General features: G+C 47.2%; 2 non-coding genes across 2 annotated transcripts; both read right to left on the bottom strand.

Moving 5' to 3' along the window:
• Window positions 1–17,624: 17,624 nt before the first annotated feature.
• Window positions 17,625–17,697, bottom strand: TRNAT-UGU (transfer RNA threonine (anticodon UGU)). The gene has a single exon. It is a non-coding gene; the product is annotated as a tRNA-Thr (tRNA).
• Window positions 17,698–20,303: 2,606 nt separating this feature from the next.
• TRNAC-GCA (transfer RNA cysteine (anticodon GCA)) lies at window positions 20,304–20,375 on the bottom strand. The gene has a single exon. It is a non-coding gene; the product is annotated as a tRNA-Cys (tRNA).
• Between the last annotated feature and the right edge of the window lie 1,170 nt (window positions 20,376–21,545).

The following is a 21,545-nucleotide window of genomic DNA, read 5'->3' on the forward strand; positions in this document are numbered from 1 at the left end:
GTGGAACACACTGCCTCACTCAATCAAGACTAGTACTTCCCTCTGGTCTTTCCGCAAAAACCTCAAAACCTGGCTTTTTAATCAATGAACTTCAGCTCCCCTTGTTGGCTAAACATTGCAGTTACTTAGCGCCGAGATGCCCGCGGGCCTTCGTTCGCGCTTTACAAATGCTGTTATAAATAAATAAATAAATAAAGAAGACCAAGAAGAAGAAGACCTGCCGTGCAGCTGCTAAGAAGAGGATGACACCAACTGACTTGGCCCCAGCCCTACCGGCCTGTTGATCCTTGAACCTGCTCCTGCTAAATCCCGGCATCTCCTGCGGACAGCAACATTGAGAAACCCAGAGAACCTGCCTGCCTTGACCCTCTTAGAGACTGGGACTCTCATGAGCAGTGGTTCTGCTTAAACAACAATACCCCTGGTGCCAGTCAGGAACCGCAAATCCAGCCCACAATGCACCTTCCGAGCCCAGCCTGTGCCAGAGTGGACAAAGACCCTGAGGTCATCACCCTGGCGATTGTGACCTGGAATCCAGTGCCCAAGGACCCCCTCGATGATCCAGACAATGCCTGCAGCCTCAGAACCAGGGACCCTCCCAACCACGACCAGCAGAGGGTAAGATTTCCCGACGCCAAAAGACACACCTGCACCCAGCGCCCCCCGGCCCCTTGTGCCCGACTACGGGTGCCTACCTATCCCCCAAGATCCCAACTTACCCCTCGAAGTGTTGGTCACTCCAGAAGATCCTCTGTCCCCGAGCCTGCAGCCTTTGTTCCCTTTTCAAGATCTACATTGAGTAACATTGAGCACCTGACGGCTCAAAAGCACCCTGCACCCAGCTGCCCGAGTGCCCCTGGTAGTGAAACTTTTGTCCTATCCTACTTCCCCATTTGTCCTGAGCAAGTGACCAGGAGCCCAGCTCCCACTGCTGCGTAGCCTGCTAGCCAGCAGCCACCAACCGAAGACCCCTGCCTCCCTTTGGATAACATTGGGCCTAACTACCTCTGCACCAGACTGCCCCTGTGCCGCTGAGGGTGTACTAACTGCACTTACCTGACCCTGGGAGACCCCTGAGTCTATGCCCAGAACCTTAACTCTGTCAGTCGAGTACCTACCTAAAAGCTGATAACTCACTTTTCTTTCATAGGCTAGCATTGACTGGTTTCACTTGGAAATTATTTCAAGTGTGTAGTTTTGGGACTTTAAAATCTTCATCTAACATCACTTGAACTACGAATTCTGATTTACTCACCTGTTATCAGGAGAGACCTCAGTGCTGCATTTTTTAGCACAGTACTGACCCTGAAAAGTAATTCTAACCGTACTTACCAGTAACTTGAATTTCCTTCCATATGATATAATTGCCTGCTTTTTGCTGAAAAAGTTTGTGTCGATTTTTTAAACTGATAAATATTCTCCACAAATCGTGCCAACGATAAAAACGTAATTACTTGCCTTTTTTAGATAGAGGTCCCAGTGCTGAACCTAGGAGTCCAGCACTGGATTACAAAAGGAACGTGAACATACTTTACTTGCAACTTGAATTTCCTTCCATAGGATAACATTGGTATTTTCAACTGAAAAAGTTTCTAAGTGTCAACTTTTAAAATACAATAATATTCCTTAAAAATCACTACTGTAACCAAAACGCTTTTACTCAACTGTTTACAGCTCATGTCCCAGGACTAAATCCAGGATCCAGTCCTGTGGTTAGAAAAGTAATCTACAAAGTAATCATTTGCATTTAACTGAAAATTCCTATTGAGCTCAATGTTGCATTGTTGTGCGGCGTTTTAGGATCTGAGTGTAATTTTCCTGATTCATGGCCTTATATAGGAACAATTCACATTGCCCTAATATAGGCATAGAAATCATACCCATATTTAGACATAGCCCATGCAGTCAAAATACAGGCATGGCTACTTCCACCCGTACCAAAACATCACAACGATTTCTTGGAAAATCGGCTTAAGCAGTCAGGGACATACCCTTGCTTGAATATGGATTTGTTGAAGAACTCATGGAGTTTACAAAGAACTACCATTCCCTTGGGGTTCTTTACTGATGTTATTATGCCCGACTTTACGTCAAACTAGGCACCTTCAACGTATAAATATGCGTTCACTTGCTCTAGTAAACACACAGTGGTTTGGAGCAGTTCGACTATCTACTTGCCCGACGCAATTTGCTACAGCAAGTGCTGAAGGAAGCCGACCTTCCAGCTGACGCACTGATCAAGAAGCTGTCCTTTCTCTCGCTGAGAATCCAGCTCCAGTGTTTCCAAGCTCCCCTTGCAGGATGTTGGGAAATCAACTACGAGACAGCGATACCAGACCTACTTCATTCTAAACTAAGGTATGGAGCTGATTAGACCCTAAGAGAAATCTTGGATAGATTCTTGGCAAAGAAACTAAACCTATACTAGGCAATACTTCTTCCCGCGTACTAGACTTAGGTTAGCTACATTGGGGTAGGCGTATTTTAGAAGCACCAGTTGAGTACTTTTAGTCATTGTTATTTATGTATGTATTTTTGTATGGCTTAGAAACCATACAATGCTCTTACAGTATTATTTTATAATATTGTTCTCGCTGTACGCATTATAATTTGCGGCCTGCATAACGTTTGTAGTAGTTCATTTCTTTTGCATGAGAAAGAAGACTGTTCAATAAACCTTTTTATTGAAAACGCCTGTATCTCTCTTTTTCTGTAACTTTGTACAAAAGAAGCGTGCACAATTGACTGAGTGAAATACTTATCTATTGTTTCCGTGACTCTAGAGATATATTTCTTATTCTTGGGAAACAAACATGTCATGTTTATGCGGTTGTCAGAAACTAATCCCTTCTTGTGTATTCAAGAAAGTTTCTAGTGACCTCTGAGCTAGCTGGCACTCACTATTAAGTTTAGTATATTCGATAGAGACCTAGTCGACCTCAGTCCTACGTCTAATCTATAGGATATATTATTCCAATGCACAGAGCCTATTGGGAATATAGGAACTACACTACAAAATTGTGTTGCCTATTTCAACAAACTGTAACTATTACATTCAACAAGTCTGTTACCTATTTGAAAAGTATTTAACTAAAGTAACTCATCCTGAGAAAGTGTAGTTTGATACCTTGTTGGTTCTAAAATAAAACAACTATATCTTTTGATACAAAACATTTGGCCTAGAGTTCAGTTCTTGAGTGTGTGAGACCATTTGCTGACTGAGTGTGTACAACAAATGCTTTACACTGTCCTCTGATACTGCCTTACTGCTCGACCAAGCTACCACTTTTTAGTGTAAGGTTCTCTCTAACTTTAACCTCTGCCAAACCTCTGGAGACCCTTGGACTCTATACACACTGTACCTAACTTTGGCCCGGTATATATAGAGCCACTTACCTACAGGTACCGCCCTGCAACTATCCTTGGAGATATTTTCCTCTTTCTATGTGTGCCGCAGAATGCAGCACACACGCAAAGAGGAAGTAACCAGGAGAAATACAGATATTTCTTCTCATTACGCGAGCCGCAGTGTGGCGCAACATTTTGGCATTAACCCATGTCTTTAACTTCCTGTCAATATGGGTTTACATTAAAATACCTAGTTGGCTACACAAGAATGATAATGTGCCACCCATGGAATGCCTTCCTGGAGCAAAGTAAGGCATGGCATAGCGATGTGCTGCGTTCTGTTGCTTTTTCTTGTAAAGCCATGCAAATTATCCAATTGTGTGGCTTTGTAAATACCAAAAAGGATTTTGCATTGAGGCTGCATCAAAAAAGTGATGCGATCCAATGCAAACTTTTTGTAAAACAGGGCCTAAATATATTTACATTCCTAATTCATAAAAAAAGAACAAGTTAAAACTTCACAGTAAAATCGGGGTGAAATGAAAAACTGACACAGACATGAGCAGACCTGACTGAGGGTCCTGAGACCCAACTCACAAGCCAAGAATATATTTTTGGGGGAGTGTCAGACCCCAAACACCCCCTTGAAGCTACTCCCCTTGCGAGCCCTGTGTTCTTGTGCTGCTGTGTTTAGTATTTGTGATCCCACTGTCACTCTGTCCTTTGCCCTGTGTCCCCTTGGTTTTCTTGTCCACCATTATCGTAGTTGTTGATGCTCACAGCTCAAAGACTGATATGTTTGGCCACTGTACATTTCGGCCCAGGCCCCAGACTTTATATATATCTGTGAACTACCATTAGAATATATAAACAAGCATTTGAATGCAATAGGTCTCGCATTTATGTGTTTTGAAAATCTGCAAGCAGTGCACATAAATAATAGTGATTGTCATTTACAATGCCAATAGTTTAAACTCTTGCAAATGTGAGACCTCCTACATTGCAAATGCACGCTATAATTAAAAAAAAATCTTTTAGGAGAGAGCATGTCCTGCCAGCAAAAACAGGCAGGACAAAACTATTTGAGAAAATAGTCCTTGGAGGATGTAATTAAACCCTACCGAGTAACAACACACGTAACAGGGGGTGTCGCCATGAGAGGTTACAAAATGGGACACGGTGTTACTAAGGAGGGACTACTTAGCCTTATGACAAAGTTCCTTTTCCGCAAGAAGACTACCAACATACGGATTTAAGTGAATTCTTGACCTTTGGAATGATACACGCCCTGACGAAGTTCACCCAGATGAACGAAAAGCATTGGCTGAGACTCTTTGCACCAGTTTGGAATATTTGAATAAAGGATTTATATGTTTTCACCAAAATAACTTGACTATTTGTTGTTACTTGGAACAGAGGACCAGGGTAGTGCACCGCTCGATTTTTTCCCTTATTCCTGATCATCTGCTTGGCAGTGTGCACCTCACAACGGCAGGTGCAGGAGCAGTCAGTGCACACCAATTGTGAATATTTTGATTAAGACTTATAACGGGAACACAGCTAAGAGGTGGGGCCACTGGAGTCTGCTGTTGACCACTGCCTTTTCCAAATGAACAGCCACAGTTTACAGTGAGTGGGCAATGGCACAAGCCAATGAAAAATATGGGCGGAGCATCAAGCCCCTACCTCAATACAGCATGCCTGGCAGAGCAGAGCATGAGCTGCCCAGGCTCGACCTGAAATGTCACTGTGTCCAGGCAAAATAAAGAAATGTAACGTATGTAAAGGCCCTAGAGGGCCACAATGACCTTGTGAGCCGAAGGTGCCCTGCAGGTGACAGCTGTTCCTCGTGGTTTGGATGTAGTGCCTGGGAGATCAGTAGGTCCTTCCTGGCAAACTCACTTTTTATTAAAATACCACATCATTAGGTCGTCCAAGGACATAACAAATGTACCTTTTCTTTTTAGGTCTTGCAGAGAGACCTAATGCCGCCCATTCACAAAGCTGACTTTTACGATGAGGATTTTCAACAGTTCACAAGCTCCTCGTGCACGAGCTTGCATTCGATCATCAAAAGCAGCCCAGTCCCCCTCACACCAGCTTCTCCCAGCAGGCAGCCCACCCCCCTCCCTCTCCATATGGTCGCTCGAGTTGCAGGCAGCCCACCCCCTCCCTCTAATCTGGCATCTACCCCGAGCCTTCTGCCTATCAGCCTCCCTCCCTCCCACCACCCCCCTAATTGCTTTAATTTTCACGGCCTCAAGGCCGTGAGCTTCTTCAAAGAGATCCCCTCAGCAGCTAATCAGCCTGCCCACCCCCTCCCTACATCTGACAGAACAATGCAAGATTTTTATTAAGTACGATTTTTCAGAAAGTAGTCTGTTTAAAAATATTGCAACATGACAAGTTATTTCATTAATTTTCGTCAGGTAGTTTAGTGTCTTTTTAAAACACACTGCTTTGCATTTTCATTATCAACGTGTGGTTGAAAACAAAAAGCTTTACATGAAAGTAATATTCGTAGATGGTAACAACTTTAAGCCTGGTTTTGCAGGTTATTGTATATAGATTAACCATTTAGCATACTCTGTCATCGAGCTTGGGCACCTCATCTGTCATAACAAGTCACTTATCACAACACCAGTAGTTTTGTAAAGTCTGCCCTTTTATACAATCCTTTGCTTTCCAGCATTGGATATTTGGACAAGACTCTTGCAAAAATGCCAGTTCCTGACCTTTCAACAGTGTTACTGAAGCGTTCACCCGTTTGAGATTCACGCGGCTTCTGTGCTGCTGCAATCTTGGATCGGGCCCAGAGACCCCTCCAAACTCAACAGCTTCTGCTGCTCACGGGCAGCTGTCATCTACTTACCTGTGTTTCTAATTTAGTGTGTTATAGACTGTCGTAATTTGAATAATCATGCCATCCCAAACGCCTCCAAGTCCAAGAGCGATTGTTCCTCGCCCACCACCATCTGCACAGCAGGTTTTACTGCTCGCTGTGTTTTAAACGTACTCACATGATATACTTTCATGTGCTTGGACACGAAAGCTTCCAAGGCCATCAGCTTCTTTGGGAGGGAGGGCGAGGGGTGAGAGAAAAGTAGTCCAAAAATTTGTTTATGTGTGTGTAAAAGGCCGCTTTATTAGGAAACAGGTGCACATTACAAAATACAACCTCGGCAAACGCCTTACAAAACTAAACCTCACTAAATAAATAAATAACTAACCAACGGGCCCCCAAACCCCCACCCCTACGTATTTGGGCCCTCCCCACAATACATCAATACACATTATAACATCATTATACATTACGTCATTAGAAAACATTACATCATCAATCAACATTACGTCATATATATAAAACATACGTCATCAATAAACTTTATTCATCAAACCACAACTGAATTAACATTTGTCATGTCCTCCGTAATCATCGATCCTGCCTGACCCTGCACTCCTGCAGAATACCCCTTTTAAAACTGAACGGTCAAACCATGACCAACCTGCCCCGGCCCCAGTCTAAGAAAATTCTAACGAAATTACAACCAACAATCAACCTGAAACCGAACAGATACACCACGACCCCGCCACCCAGAAAGGCAGGCAAGTGGGAGGGGGAGAACACACGGAGCCTTCCTTTCTGTCCCCCAACCGCGTAGCGAACGGAAAGATACTGGGAATCAACGCTGCATGGCCAAAGCCCGAGCTAACACCTCACGAAGCTCTAAAAGGTAAAGGTCCATACCCACACGTGACAAATGTACTCCGTCATCTCGGAAAAACTCTACCGATTCAAATTTAATGTCCCTGTGCGATATCCTACTGAAACCGAGGCCCCTGCAACAACGAGACACCTCCGAATTCACCTTCTTCCTCGCCCGATCCACAGCCCTGGGGTTCACCGCCCCTCTCCATGTCCTACGAGGGATCAACTCAGTCCAAAATACATGGCACCCAGGCCATAGTTCCTTAATGAGGCCTAAATCCCGTTTCATAGCCCGCAGTAAGACAACCCCTTTCGTGGCACAAAGATCATTTTCACCCAAATGAATGACCAAAATATCTGGGCATAAACCGCCCACCATGTTACTGTTTAAACAAGGGATTAACTCTCTCCAGAGCATCCCACCTTTACCCTTCCATACAATATTAAACATACGATCATTAAATCCGAGCTGTTCTCCAAAGTAGCTCCGTGCCGCCTGGACTCTGGCCCATTTAACGAAGGAATGACCCACTATCCAGACCGTGACCACTGGCGATCGAGGCCCAGCAACGGATCCTGAAAGAGAAAAAACAATTAGAACACATGTCTAGGCTGAGAACGCCTGCGCGTCATCTGCCGGGCACCGCACATAGCGCCTGAAACAATTAGAAGACCAGCGCCCCAACCTCATAATATCCATCTCCGTCCAACCTCTGTGAAAGGCCTCCGTGGCTGCACCTATACGAAAAGAATGAGTACCATATAAACTACTATCAAGCCCAATGTGTTGCAGGGCTTTACGTAGAACCATCCGTAACTGATAAGTCGTGACAGGTAAACCATTAATGTGTTGGAATACGAGGGCTTCATCCCCGCCCCCGCACAATGAACGCCAGCGCCGCGCCAGCAATAAAGGGCAAGTGAGCTTTGGGTCGCGCGCTTGTAACCAAACCCCTTTACCTTTACCCGTTTGATCAGTTTTGGAGCTGGATAACCATACATGAACTCCTTCGTCGTAACAAAAAACATCCCTCCAGTGTAAACCACCCTTATGTTTGGTCCCCAACAACTCCGAGACCCTAAAAGCTCCAAAAAACATAAACGCCATGAGCATAGAAAAAACACACGCCTCAAAATCATCTGAACATACTAAAGGTAAAACTGTAATTAACCTAGCCAGTATTTGCCAGGATAATGGAGCCCGAGATCGAACAACATGCCCCTGTTCCCTGGCCCATCCCTCAAGCATTCTCCTGCCTATTTCCCCCGCTGACGGGGTGTAACCCCATAATAACTGTCCCATAAAAGCAATACCCGCTAGTTTCCCCGCTATAGTCACTTTAGTGAGGCCCTTATCCATGAGGTCTAGTATAAAATTAACAACATCCTCTGACCGCTGCGACAAATCCTCCCGTCTGACAGCTCCGGAATCCAAGAATTCTCTCCAGGCCAAGGAATAGGCAGTACGTGTGGACACAGATAACGAACCTACCACCAATTGTACGACCCTACTTCTCCTACACGCCACAGATGAGTCGGCATCCGAGTCGGGGATCTGTCTGCCTCCCTCGCCAGTCCACGGAATCTCCCCCACTGTGAACGAGACAAAGCATCCGCAATGTCATTGTCCACACCAGGAATGTGTAAAGCACGAAAATGAATGTCGTGTTTCAAACAACCCAGAACAAAAACTCTCATCAGTTTCAACACCTGGTCGTCTCTGGCAGACTGTCGGTTCACTATCTCCACAACAGCCATGTTATCCACACGAAACAAAACCTTCTTGTGTGCCAATTCCTCCCCCCACAGTGTCAAGGCCACCAAAAGAGGGAACAATTCCAAGAAAGTGATGCTGCGACCACCATTCAACCATTCATCCGGCCAACGTTCCGCGCACCATCTGCCGTTCCAGAAAAGGCCAAAACCATCACTGCCAGCCGCGTCAGAAAACATCTGTACGTCCCACTGGAAATCAACGTCTCTGACTAAGGGAACACCATTGAAAGAGGTCAAAAAGAACTTCCACATTCTCAAATCCTCCTTTACACCGGCAGACAGGCGCACACGATGATGAGGCAAGTGGTGTCCTGCTAAAGCCCTACCTAGTCTCCTACAAAAAGTCCTTCCTGCTCTCACCACCCTACAAGCAAAATTCAAATGACCCAATAGCACTTGAATCTCCTTTACCAAAACCTTCTTTTTGGCCAACATTGTCTCTAGCAGTAGCACCATGTTGCTCCTTTTATCCTCAGGCAAGCGAGCAGACATAAGTACAGAATCAATTTCGATACCCAAGAAGGAAAGGACCGTACTGGGGCCCACTGTCTTTTCCGGAGCTAAAGGAACTCCTAGATCCTCCATGAGCCCATGGAATGTGTCCAGAGCTGCCTGGCACTCCGCGGAGCCCGGGGATCCAACAAAGAAAAAGTCGTCAAGGTAATGTGTCACCAGGGAATGACCAGTCTGATTTGAAAAATACCACTGTAAGAAAGTGCTAAAACATTCAAACAGCGCACATGAGATGGAGCAGCCCATAGGTAGAGCTTTGTCCACATACCATTTACCACCGAATTGGATACCGAGAAGGCACCAATCCTCAGGGTGTACCGGCAACAGGCGGAAAGCAGATTTTATGTCACACTTGGCCATTTCAGCGGCTGCACCCGCTGTCACAACTAGCGACATGGCCACATCCACAGACGAGTATGATACCGACACATCCTCCGGGGCAATAAAATCGTTAACTGAGGATCCCTCCGGCCATGAGAGATGTTGAATGAGTCTGAACTGACCTGCCTCTTTCTTAGGAACGACACCGACTGGAGAGACAATCAAATTGGGTAACGGCCAATCTGTGAACGGGCCAGCCATCCTACCCTCCTGAACCTCCTTAGTAAGTTTGGTTTGGACAACTGCGGCATGTTCTAAAGCCGACTTCAAATTGGCCGACCATCTCCGTTCCCTGGATCCTAGGTAACCCAGACGGAAACCAAACTGAAAACCATCCAATAACTTCATTTTTGCAGACTCGTCGTCGTAACCCTGTAATGCAATCTGTAGCCTGTCCAATTTAACCGGAGTACGAGCCTTTGGCCCCAGAACCCTTATTACCTCTGGATCCGCGACCCCTGGAGTTGGAAGTACCTGAACCTGACTGTTTCCCCTGATGGCCGCCCGAAGGCTCGTTGTCCCAACATTTTGATAACGGGTGTTTCCTCCCGCAACCTGAACACTCATGTCTGAATTTACAGTATTCCCTAATACAGGAACCCCTATTGAATTCCCAACAGAAACCTGTCTCTGATTGAGTGTTAGAGTTGGACCCCACCCCTCCCCGGGTGGGCTTCCCCTGAAAGGGCCGGTACACTAGAGGTAAACCACTGGCCGTGAACACAGTCTTCCCCCCAGCTGAAGACCCCATTGTGTGTTGCCATAAATCATTATCGAGCTCACCCCACTTCACCTCAGGGTCCCACGCCATCCTGGCCCTAAATTCCTCGTCGTATTGAGACCAGGCAAAACCACCCCCGGTGATCTGAGCTTTACGAATCACATCCATGTACTTAAACAGGGAAACGCTGCGCTCAGGGAACTTTTCGCAGTAAACACTGGCATAAATCAAAAACGCAGCTGTCCAATTTTCGATATTTAAAGGGACCTTCGGGCGTTTGGCCAACTCGAATTCTTCCTCTTTAGAGCCCTCCTTAGACCGGACTTCTCGATGGAGAAGCTTAAGGAGCTCCACATACTCACCATTCCAGATTCTTTCTTTAGTACTAAGCATCAAGTGGGCACCCAGAGGCTTCGTCACCCCCATGTATGGCAATTTTTTGATTTTCAACTCTTTACTAGCCACTGGCTCTTTAACATTGCTGGAAGCACCAGCTATAACACCACTGTCCATTTTGTCTGAAACCTTGCTGGAAGCACCAGCTATAACACCACTGTCCACCGTTACTGTAACGTTGCTGGAAGCACCAGCCATAACACCACTGTCTACTTTGTCTTTAACGTTGCTGGAAGCACCAGCTATAACACCACTGTCCCCTTGATGAGTAACTTTGCTGGAAGCACCAGCTATAACACCACTGTCCCCTTGTTGTGTAATTTTGCTGGAAGCACCAGCTATACCACAGTCCCCTTTATTTTGTAACAACAGATCGTCAGTACCCACCGCAGTGTCTTTGACATAACGGCCTTTAACCAAACGGCCATCCGTAATGACCACATCAAGTTCACCACCGGTACCCACTGACACCATAACAGGTTTGGCCTGTGGGACCGTTTGCTCACCTTGTAACAGAGAGACAGCTCTCGATGGCTCCGCCCGTGGCGCCGAAGACAATGCATCCGGTCTCCGAGGTGCCCTACCTGATGGGCCGCGCTCTCTTCTCCCTTGCAGTTGCCTCTGGACCACTGGAGCCTGTAAAACACTATGAGAGGAATGAGAGGGCACCCCCCCCTCAAGACCCCGCAGTTCTCCTTCTTCGGGACTCTCATCGTCATAGTCCAACACCACCGAGTCCACACTTGCATGCATCAAATCACCCCGGGTCTTACCTAACCCGGTATCAACCACTGTACATTTCAATGATTTCGAAACTCCAGGTGGGGGAGCAGACTGTACACGCCTGTACCTCCCTGGGCGCTGACTCTGTTGCTCCATAGCCGCCGGCAAGGCCTGCCACCTATACCTGCTACTCGTTGGGGCCAGCGGGATCACGCCAGACCCTCGTGTGCTGGCCGCGTCGGGTTCCCTCGGTGGAACAGAGAGGGCCGCGCTAGGCACTCTCCTCACTTCCCCTTGGCGAAAATGGACTGGACTGCGCCCTGCCAAGTCCGGAACGCCGCGCCTAACCTCGTCCTGAAAAGAAAAAGTTTGGACTGGTGTGCTAGGGTTCCTATCCACAGACCAACCACACACATCCTCCCTTCTAGTAGAATCAACTACCCTACTCTGACCTCTCTCCAAGGAACGGCCTCGCGCGTCATGCCTCAATGGAACCACCTGAATCTGAGAACCACCTATCACCTCCTCGTCGTCACTATGATCCAAATTATCAGGTGCCGAAAAGGAAGCGCGACTAACAACTCTAGGGGCTGAGTCCTGGCCTACTAAATCCTTCCGAAAAGTACGGTGTGCCAGGCCCGCCGCGCCAAAATGTTCCCAGCCTGGAGAACCACACATGAAATACGGACCCCCCGAGGCCCCAGATAAGTGCGGAGCTGTACTCCTGGGTCCTTGCATAGGCCCGCCACTCACCTGACCAAAACCTCTATCGGGGCCTAACAAAGTGCCCTGGAAGCTAAACCCTGCCGCAGTCAAGGCGCCAGGAGCTGGAAAACCAACCATACCCATTCCGGCCGTGCCAACAACCGCAGGGCCCACACCAAAAACAGGCTGACGGTTCTGTAAACCCGACTGAAAGGGCCCACCCCTCAGAAATGGGACCCCACCACCCTCCGATCGAAAACCTTCACCCTGTTCCAAACCAGTAATCGCACCACCAAACGAAACATTGACGCCCATTTGGGCCCATTCACCCTCACCTCGAGAGCCACTGCCCCTAGAAACCACCTCGCCAGTCGCCGATCCCGGGGTAGAAAACAATAACGGACTCCCCACGTTGCCTCCAAAATCAATCGCTCCCGCGTCGGCCCCTTGGGCCACAACCTGTACACCAGATGATAAAACAGTCCTGGACCCCACCAATCCCCCTTCATGGCCCTCCCCAACTCGAACATTGAGCGGAAAACGACCTAAAGGAGTTAACAATCGTTGACCATCGTCAGGGGCGAACTGAGTTTCACTAACAACCAAACTGTCCTCCTGGGCCCCAAGGGTAACCTGGTCCCGCTCGGAGTCCTGTAACACAAATTGCACCGAGCCCCTACGACCTCCGCGCACGGGGACACCGTCTGCAGACTGTCCCCGCCGCTCAACAAGCGGATCAGAGGCGGAGCGTTTCTTGCTGCCTCCCCGACCACTCTTGCCCCCTTTCTTTGCCCCCTGCCCTCGTCCCGCCATTAACGGAAAATCCCCGGTATCAGAAGCAACGCACAGTGGAAGCGGCGGGACCTGTGGAGGTACACTCTTCCCCCCGCTCAACGTGCCCGGGGCCTCCGGAGCCTCCGAAGCACCGGGCTTCCCCCGAGACGACCGTTGCGGGACCAGCTTCCGGGACCGGGAGCGGCCCCTCTCGCTTACCTGGCTCGGCCGACTCCTCTTCGGCGACGAACATGCTATTACTGCGGCCCCGACACCGGCGGAGGCCTGGCGGTGAGGCCTAGCCTGGCCGCCTCCCGCGAGCAAATCCAATCGCCCGGCATCAGCCAATAAGCGCATCGCCTCCAGAACTCGTGCGTCTTCCATTACTAGCTCAAAGTAATATCACTACAGGCAAAGAATGAAAAAGAAACGCACACACACAAGATACTCTCACAAAAAGTTAAAGCACCTAGCCACCAGGTCACCAAACCTAAAATGGTGGCGGTTAGCGGGAACGGTGGAATTTATACTTGGGCTGGCTGGTCCTACTAGACCAGCCCAAAACTAGAACTTTCTGGCAACTTCTGGAAATAACCCCTCGCAGCCCTCCCAAACCGCCCGGGGGAGGAGACCTCCCTTCGGTCGGCTCCCTCCCCCAAGCCCCCCTTCTGTCACTCGCCCACGGCAGCAAGTTACAGTACTTTGCCATCTTACATGAATTCACACTGCATACTACCTCCATCTGTCGTTTGCATGCACGGGGTTAAAAGAATGCATCGCCTTAGGCAGAAAGCGTGGACGCCCTCCTGTACCCAGGGTGTGCCCGCCAGAACCCTGACGAAGAGTGCGCTGCGCTGGATGAAGTCAGACCTCTCCGACTGCAGCTGAGGGAGAGTTTCCGAGGCAGTAGGGCTTGAGTCAGCCGGCCAAGAGGAAGAGCCAAGGCAATGAGTGTGTGCGCCGCCCCTGCCACCCTCAGCCACATGGCACGCCGACAGGGGCCAGGGCTGTGTGCCTGCCAAGCGGAGGCGTAGGTACCATCGATGCACCAGGTGCAGTGGCACCGGGACCCAGAGGTCTGAGGGATCCACTTGTCACCCACCGTCAAGAATAGTGGCAAACAAGGGTATCATTTCGAAAGTGTAAAGCAAGCTTATAATAATGCAACAAATGCGCCTACGCACTAGAAGGCTCGGATTGTTCTTCTGTGCACCAAGGGGGTTCATTTCCGCACGGGGGGTGGGGGAGGAGGGGTAGCTTAAAACGAGGCACGTGTCCCACACGCACTTGCATGTTCTAAGGCGTTGATGTGCCTCAGTGAGGAGGACGCTTGCCTGTCATGATGGTGCCTCAGTCGACCAGGTGGTCCTTGTTATGAGACTAGCCAGTGTGATAAGTAACCTGTCGTTCCTCTCCAGTAGACTTTTGAATGCATTGGGACAGCCTACAGTGAGAGTTGAGTCCCTGGTCGCCTACTGACTCATCTGTTACATTGGACGATCCACTGTTGCTTCACCCCCGCTATTTCCATGAGTTATGGCGTAACTTGTGTCGTAGTTGTACACTGCTCCACTAGTCCCCGAATACCTCGAGCGGTCGGAAATAAATACTTGTTGAAAACAGACATGTCTGTCTCCTACTAAAGACTGCCTATGTCACTGCTGCACTAACTAGTACACGGCATCGGTAGCTAAATACCCCTCACTGGTTAAATACCCCTCACTGGCCAAATACCCCTCACTGGCCATTGTTTTTCAGGATCCCCTGTTTGCCCCAACTAAGAATGCTTTTTTTGTGGTTGGAGAATCAGCAATACTTTCCTTTTTATGTATTTTATTTTACACCCCCCTCCACTTCCCCTGCCCCATTTAACCCTATGTTCATGTCGTGGATGCACTTTGTAATGCCCACTCAAGGCAGAGACGTAGCCAGGGTGGAGCTGTCTTGTTTACCGCCGGCTGAGGATGGCAGTGCTCGCCCACATCATTTACATTTCGAAGTGCTGGCACTTGCGGTCTGCCTCATACCTTGGCTTGATGCGTTGACAGGGTGGTGCTGGGTCAGGTCGTGTCTAGATATGGATAACGTCCTCGCAGAAGGTTTCCTACGCGCAGATGTGCTCAATCATGGGGTGTTCGCTTTTAGTTGGCATTCTAAAAGTAGCGTGGAGCCATGACTGTCGGGTGACATCAGACTCTTCTAAGAGATGTTCTTGGAGTAGAATCCCGACGAAGAGCCATATAAGACTCCCGAGGTTGCGTGAATTCAAGGCTGCGATAGTAGTGGTCCCTTAATGCATTGCACACGCTGCACAATGACATCATGGGATTATTTCAGGAGACTGACACAGCGCCGCAGTTTATCTCATCTTCTGTGCAATGCACCTGCATCTTTCAACTAGATCGCTATGGCAGCAGTCCTTTTCTTGGGCCTCAGAGGGCCCTCCTTACGTGATGCTTTCCTCTTGGAAATAAGAATGTTCTTCATTATACTGTTGTCCTTTGAGGTGGCGACCTGTACTTTGGAAACAAATAAAATGTTGATTTATCCTTGGTACTTTCATTTTAGTTGCCTCGCAATGTTTAGTTGACGTGAACTGGCACATAAGGTGGCACTGTTTTTTCTTAATATTTAATTTAGCAGGATCGATTATCGACCTTTTTCTGCTCTCTAATTTGTATTTTTTTTCCAAGCCCTTCCCACCCCCCCCGTTAGCCCCAACTAAGAATGTATTTTTTGGTGGTTGTAAAAATCAACAATAAGTTCTACCCCCTGACACACACTGCCCACTCACACACTGTCACCTCACACACACAACCCCCCCACACGCACAAACACACAAACACACACACGCAACCACACACACACAACCCCCCCACACACACAACCCCACGCACACACTGCCCCCTCACACACACTGCCCCCTCACACACACTGCCCCCTCACACACACTGCCCCCTCCCACACTGCCCCCTCACACACTGCCTCCTCACACACTGCCCCCTCACACACACAAACACACAAAAACACACACAAACACACACAAACGCACGCAAACACATGCAACCACACACACACATCCCCGCACACACAACCCCCCGCACACACAACCCCACGCACACACATACCCACGTACACACATACCCATGCACACACATACCCACACACACACATACCCACACACACACATACCCACACACACACATAACCCCACACACACCACCCCACACACACAACCCCACACAACCCCACCCACACCCCACCCACCCACACACAACCCCCCCACACACACACAACCACACACCAGGATAGCAAACATAACATAGCATAACAAAACATAGTATATTATAACAAAACACAAAAAACAGCATAACAAAACACAACATAGCATAGCACAACAAAACACAGCATAACAGAACATGGCATAAGAAAGCATTGCATAACAAAACATAGCATAGCAAAACAAAGCATAGAATAATAAAACAAAGCATAACAAAACAGCATAACAAAGCATAGCATAACAAAACACAACAAAACATAGCATAGCATCACAAAACATAGCATAACAGAACATGGCATAAGAAAGCATTGCATAACAAAACATAGCATAGCAAAACAAAGCATAGCATAATAAAACAAAGCATAGTATAACAAAACATAGCATATCAAAGCAGAGCAAAACCAAGCATAACAAAACACAGCATACCATAACGAAACAAAGCATAGTATAACAAAACATAGCAAAACATAGCATAACAAAACATAGCATAGCATAACAAAGCATAGCATAACAAAACAAAGCATAGGATAGCAAAACAAAACATAGCATAGCATACAGCATCACACAGCACCACAACAGCATCACTCAGGAGCCCCACAACATCACTATGCGCTACCACAGCTTCGCTTGAACGCCACTGCATCACTCGCTCGCCTCCACAACATCACTCAGCGCCACCACAGCATCAATCTGTACAACCATTCAACAACAACTGGTTCAAATATGTTCTCTCAATGTTTCAAGCTTTATTACAAATGTCACAAAAAGATGTTAAAATTTCACTTCTGTTCTTGGATTTTCGTCACAATAAAATACACTGAACATAATCTTCACAAATGTTATTTACAAAAGTTTAAGCTATTGCCATTATAAATTACAATAACTTTTATTTAAGTATTAATTATTTTAAAAAAATTAAGTCATTGTTATTTGTAAAATCAATACATGTAAGTCACGTAAATACAACACATATTGCATTACAAATGCTATAGGTGTCACATTTGCAAAAGTTCTAACTATTGGCATTGTAAATGACAAAGCTATTAATTTTGCTATTTTCAAAACCAACACTTAAATAAAACATTTGTCATTTACAATACCAATAGCTCAAACTTTCCTAATGCGAGACCTATTGCATTGCAAATGCTTGTTATTAGAGGAACTTTAGTCCTGGTCCGAAGTTAACAATTGCTGCAGCACTACTGACCTTAAGTGGCAAAGTCTGAAAGGAATATTTCTATCGGCATTCCATATTAAACAAGATACTGGTATTTTTTTTTATTGCAAAAAGGTTGGAGAGGCCCCAGCGAGATTTGAACTCGCGACCCCTGGTTTACAAGACCAGTGCTCTAACCCCTGAGCTATGGAGCCACACGCTACTCGCAGAGCTGCAGTAGCCTATACAATGGACAAAGATCACACACCTCTGGCAAGAATACGCATCATTGTTATTCATTGGGCGGAGAGTCAATAGGAGAGAATTGCGAGAGTCCGGGTGAGTCAGAGAAAGAAAACAGGATCTACAGGATGTTGAGCTGCTGAGTCCAGAGACTGCTCCATCTCACTGCACAGTGTGAGTCACTCACAACAAACACCCTGCTCTGTGCTGTGCACACTGGCAGCCCCCCCAGCTACAGTTTGTTAATGTGCACATTTAAGAGCATGACAGGTGCAGGCAGAAGACAGTGCAAGGCATGGCTGGGTATGAACAGTTCAACACCTATCCTAAATGAAAGGACAAGGTTTTCATAGTGTTGGTGCAAAATTGTTGTTTACACGTCTTTTTCTGAAGGGAACCACCAGGGCCGGACTGGGAACCAAAACCAGCCCTGGCAAAGTGCTCAGACGGCCAATGGGCGGGGGGGGCGGGAGTGGATCCGCCCAGCGTTTTGCCACCCGGTTTTCGGCCGATTTTGTTACAGGGCCGTTTTTGCAGCATAGCGGCCCAAAACCGGCCCCCACCCGTGCGGCGCTCCAGGTGATTGCCCGGTGCCCGCTACGGCCAGTCCGTCACTGAGAAACAACGCCCACTAGTGACTTTCACGAGGCACCCCAGGATCTGGCTGGTAAGATTCTTAATGTCCACTGATGGGAAGAGAACCGCTCGATGGGAGAAGCAGGTACAGACAGCAAGGTGATGGAAGACAACGGGGCATATTATCAACGGGTAGCAGTAAATATCGTAATTCGCACTTAGCGCAAATTTGAATATCGCCGTCTATCGCTGGTTTATATTGCCGAGTTAGCGCGTTATCATCAACGTCTGACACCAAGGCAATAAAAATCCAACGATAGCGGAAAAATGTGCGATTATGGCTGGAAATCCAGCAATAAAAGCACAGCGATAAAAAAATCCTTGTTGATAGGGCAGGGTGGACTCATCCATACAATCCACCTCCCATAGGATATAATGGCTAAGTCAGATTGTAAGGCATTAATAAACCAGCGATAAGCACGGTTAGCGCTACTTTTCATATCGCTACGCGGGTTTGCGGCATGATTGATGATAGGAGATAGTTGTGTTAGAGACATTTTCCAGGTTATTTTAGTAAGGTACGCCCACTTTGCATATAATTAGCGTTGCAAGGTTGGGCGTTATGAAAATGGGCGCTGAGGCAAGGAATCACACGCTAGCGTGTCCGTGCTGATCGTGCGATACAATAATCACCGCTTTTCACCCGAAAACGGACGCTAAAGCAGCGATGATTGTCTTGATAATAAGCCCCAACGTTTACAAGATCGCGATGCAGCCTGTGTATGCATGTGGGGGCGGAGCCTGCTAGCGCCCTGGGCGAAATCAAGTGGGGGCCCTCTTGCTCCTCCCCCTCTCTTCACGGGTTTTCGCTTCTATCTTTTCTATATATAACAGGAGTTGCTATTAGGCCGTGCTCAATTTTTAAAACTACATTTGTTAATTAATCAACATTGAACAAATGTGTGCATTTGCCCAAAATATTTCTTTTTATTTATTTCAAAAAGATTTTATTAAAAGAATTGTGCACCATTGAGCCACCATCGCAGCGCTCGCTGTTTTCAGGGCTACTACTACCGGGCCAGCTTGGAAGCAATGTTAGCTGGGGAACCTACCTAATAGGTTCTTGGGGAGGAGGGTTCACACTGAGAAAAAAAAATCACCAAATTGTGACTTTTACAGCACACTTGTCACATAAATGTTCAACAAAAAATCCAAAGGTTCTGAAGGGGCGCAAAGGAAATATTCCCAAACCTTAGTGGTGCGCTACGGAAGGCCTTACACTGGCCATTGATGTTGGTAACCACCTCCCACTGTCACGTGGCTGTCACTGATCCGAAGACACAGACCATTCTTCACCATGCTTTCAACCTGTTCTAGATCCAGGGAATGTAACTTAGTCTTAAAGGGGAAAGGTGGACATTTCACAATCTCTTGCTGTAGAGCGGGAGCCTCACCGCTTACTTTCAGAACCAGTGCGAGCCTCTTTCGAAATTTCTGTTTATTAGATTAGATTTCTCGTTGTCTATTAATCAGCAAACCTACACCTTTCACAAACTTTGCAAACATTGGAATAGGGAAGTCTTACATTAAACAGAAACTTCTGTCTTTGGTGATGTAAAAGGGTGCGTCCACTTTTAAAAGCTTGTGCTAGGACTTAAGAATAGTATGAGAGAGCTCACTATACTGAGCACCACAGCTTCAACCCACAGAATGCCAACTTAGCTCTTCATCCTTCTGGGAGTGATCACATGCCTTTGTGTCTCGCTCTCTCTCTTTCACCTTCTGCGTTTCTCTCTCTTTCAGCTTGTGTATCTCTCAGACAAAGTGCCTTAGCTTTAGTCAACTTGTCAGTATAAAGTTATATGTTTGAATCGTTTGGTCGTTTCTAGGAAACATGATCCAAAAAGCGTGTGTTATTTTAATGTTGGTCTTTTTCGCAGCAACAAACTTCTTTTTAGGCTTAGCACAAAATATTGTAAAAAGGATTGAAAGAAAAAGCTGAAGGGGACACCCGAATTTGAACCAGGGACCTCTTGATCTGCAGTCAAATGCTCTACCACTGAGCTATATCCCCAGCTGAATCTTCATGAAATGTAAAATATTACATGCCTGTTTCCTTTTCCTGATGAGCCTTAGAAGCTTTGCTTCAAGGCGCGCCACGGACTTAATGTTCCAGTTTTGTGTGCGAGCACACTGCCTTCTGTGAAATGTACTTTGTTTTATTTTTAACGCCTGGGAGCGCCAAGTCGCCGCTATAATGGTGAAAGGGAGTGATTATGACTATGGAAGTGCCTTCCCAGTGTGTTCTTGTGGTTGGAGTGTTTGCTATTTATTGCAGTATTATTCCTGTACCTGTGTTTGGTACTCCTTTGTAACATGCACACGCACCTTTTCTCTTGAAACACACTCTTTGCTACCTCTCACATTTTGTTTGATTTTGATACTTGCACAAGTGCCACCATTGCCTACGTAACGTTTGTTCTTGTGCTTGAGTGTCTATCATATATTGCAGTATTATACCTCTAATTGTACTTTGTTTTCTCTTGTAACCTGCACACGTCACTTTTTCCTCCTATAATGCACCGTTTGCTACCTCATGTATTTTGTTTGCTCACAATTGTTCACTTTTGCCTCATGTAACTTAACGTTTGCTTTTGTAATTTGTTCACTTGTAATTTTCTCCTCATGTATTATTACTGTTCCTATTGTGAAGCGCTCTGATACCTTTGGGTACAGTCCGCGCCATATAAAATCTCATAAATAAATAATTGTGGTGAGGGTGGTATGTCACCCCCCTCCAATCCACCAGGGAAGGGGCGATGAGTCCTAGCCATGGGGGTCTGAGGCTGGTGATGAGGGCGTGGGAGGTCGGTGCTGGAGCCCCCCTCCAGGACCCGCCCACCTCCACCAGTGAACCAAGGCCCCACCGCAGGTACAGGGGGGCTCAGCCGAGTGCATGATGTGGGGGTGTCGAGCCCCACAACAGGAGCAGGGGGAGGAGACTCTTGGGGGCGGGGTGAGGGGCATAAGAAGGGGCATCTTAGAGGGACATCGCATCTGTAACTTCACCCTTCTCGGCAGCAGGGGGCACTGCAGGGTCACACACCATCAGAAGTAGAAAAGAACCAGGTGCCCAAGGATATCCGAGCCACTCCCCCCCCCCATGAGATGGGAGGGGGCACTGGCAAAGGGAAGGAAAAGAGGATTTGCTAACTAAACAAGCATTTGCAATGCAATAGGTCTC

Source organism: Lissotriton vulgaris, chromosome 1_1 (genome assembly GCF_964263255.1).
Source record: "Lissotriton vulgaris chromosome 1_1, aLisVul1.2, whole genome shotgun sequence".
Lineage (NCBI taxonomy): Eukaryota > Metazoa > Chordata > Amphibia > Caudata > Salamandridae > Lissotriton > Lissotriton vulgaris.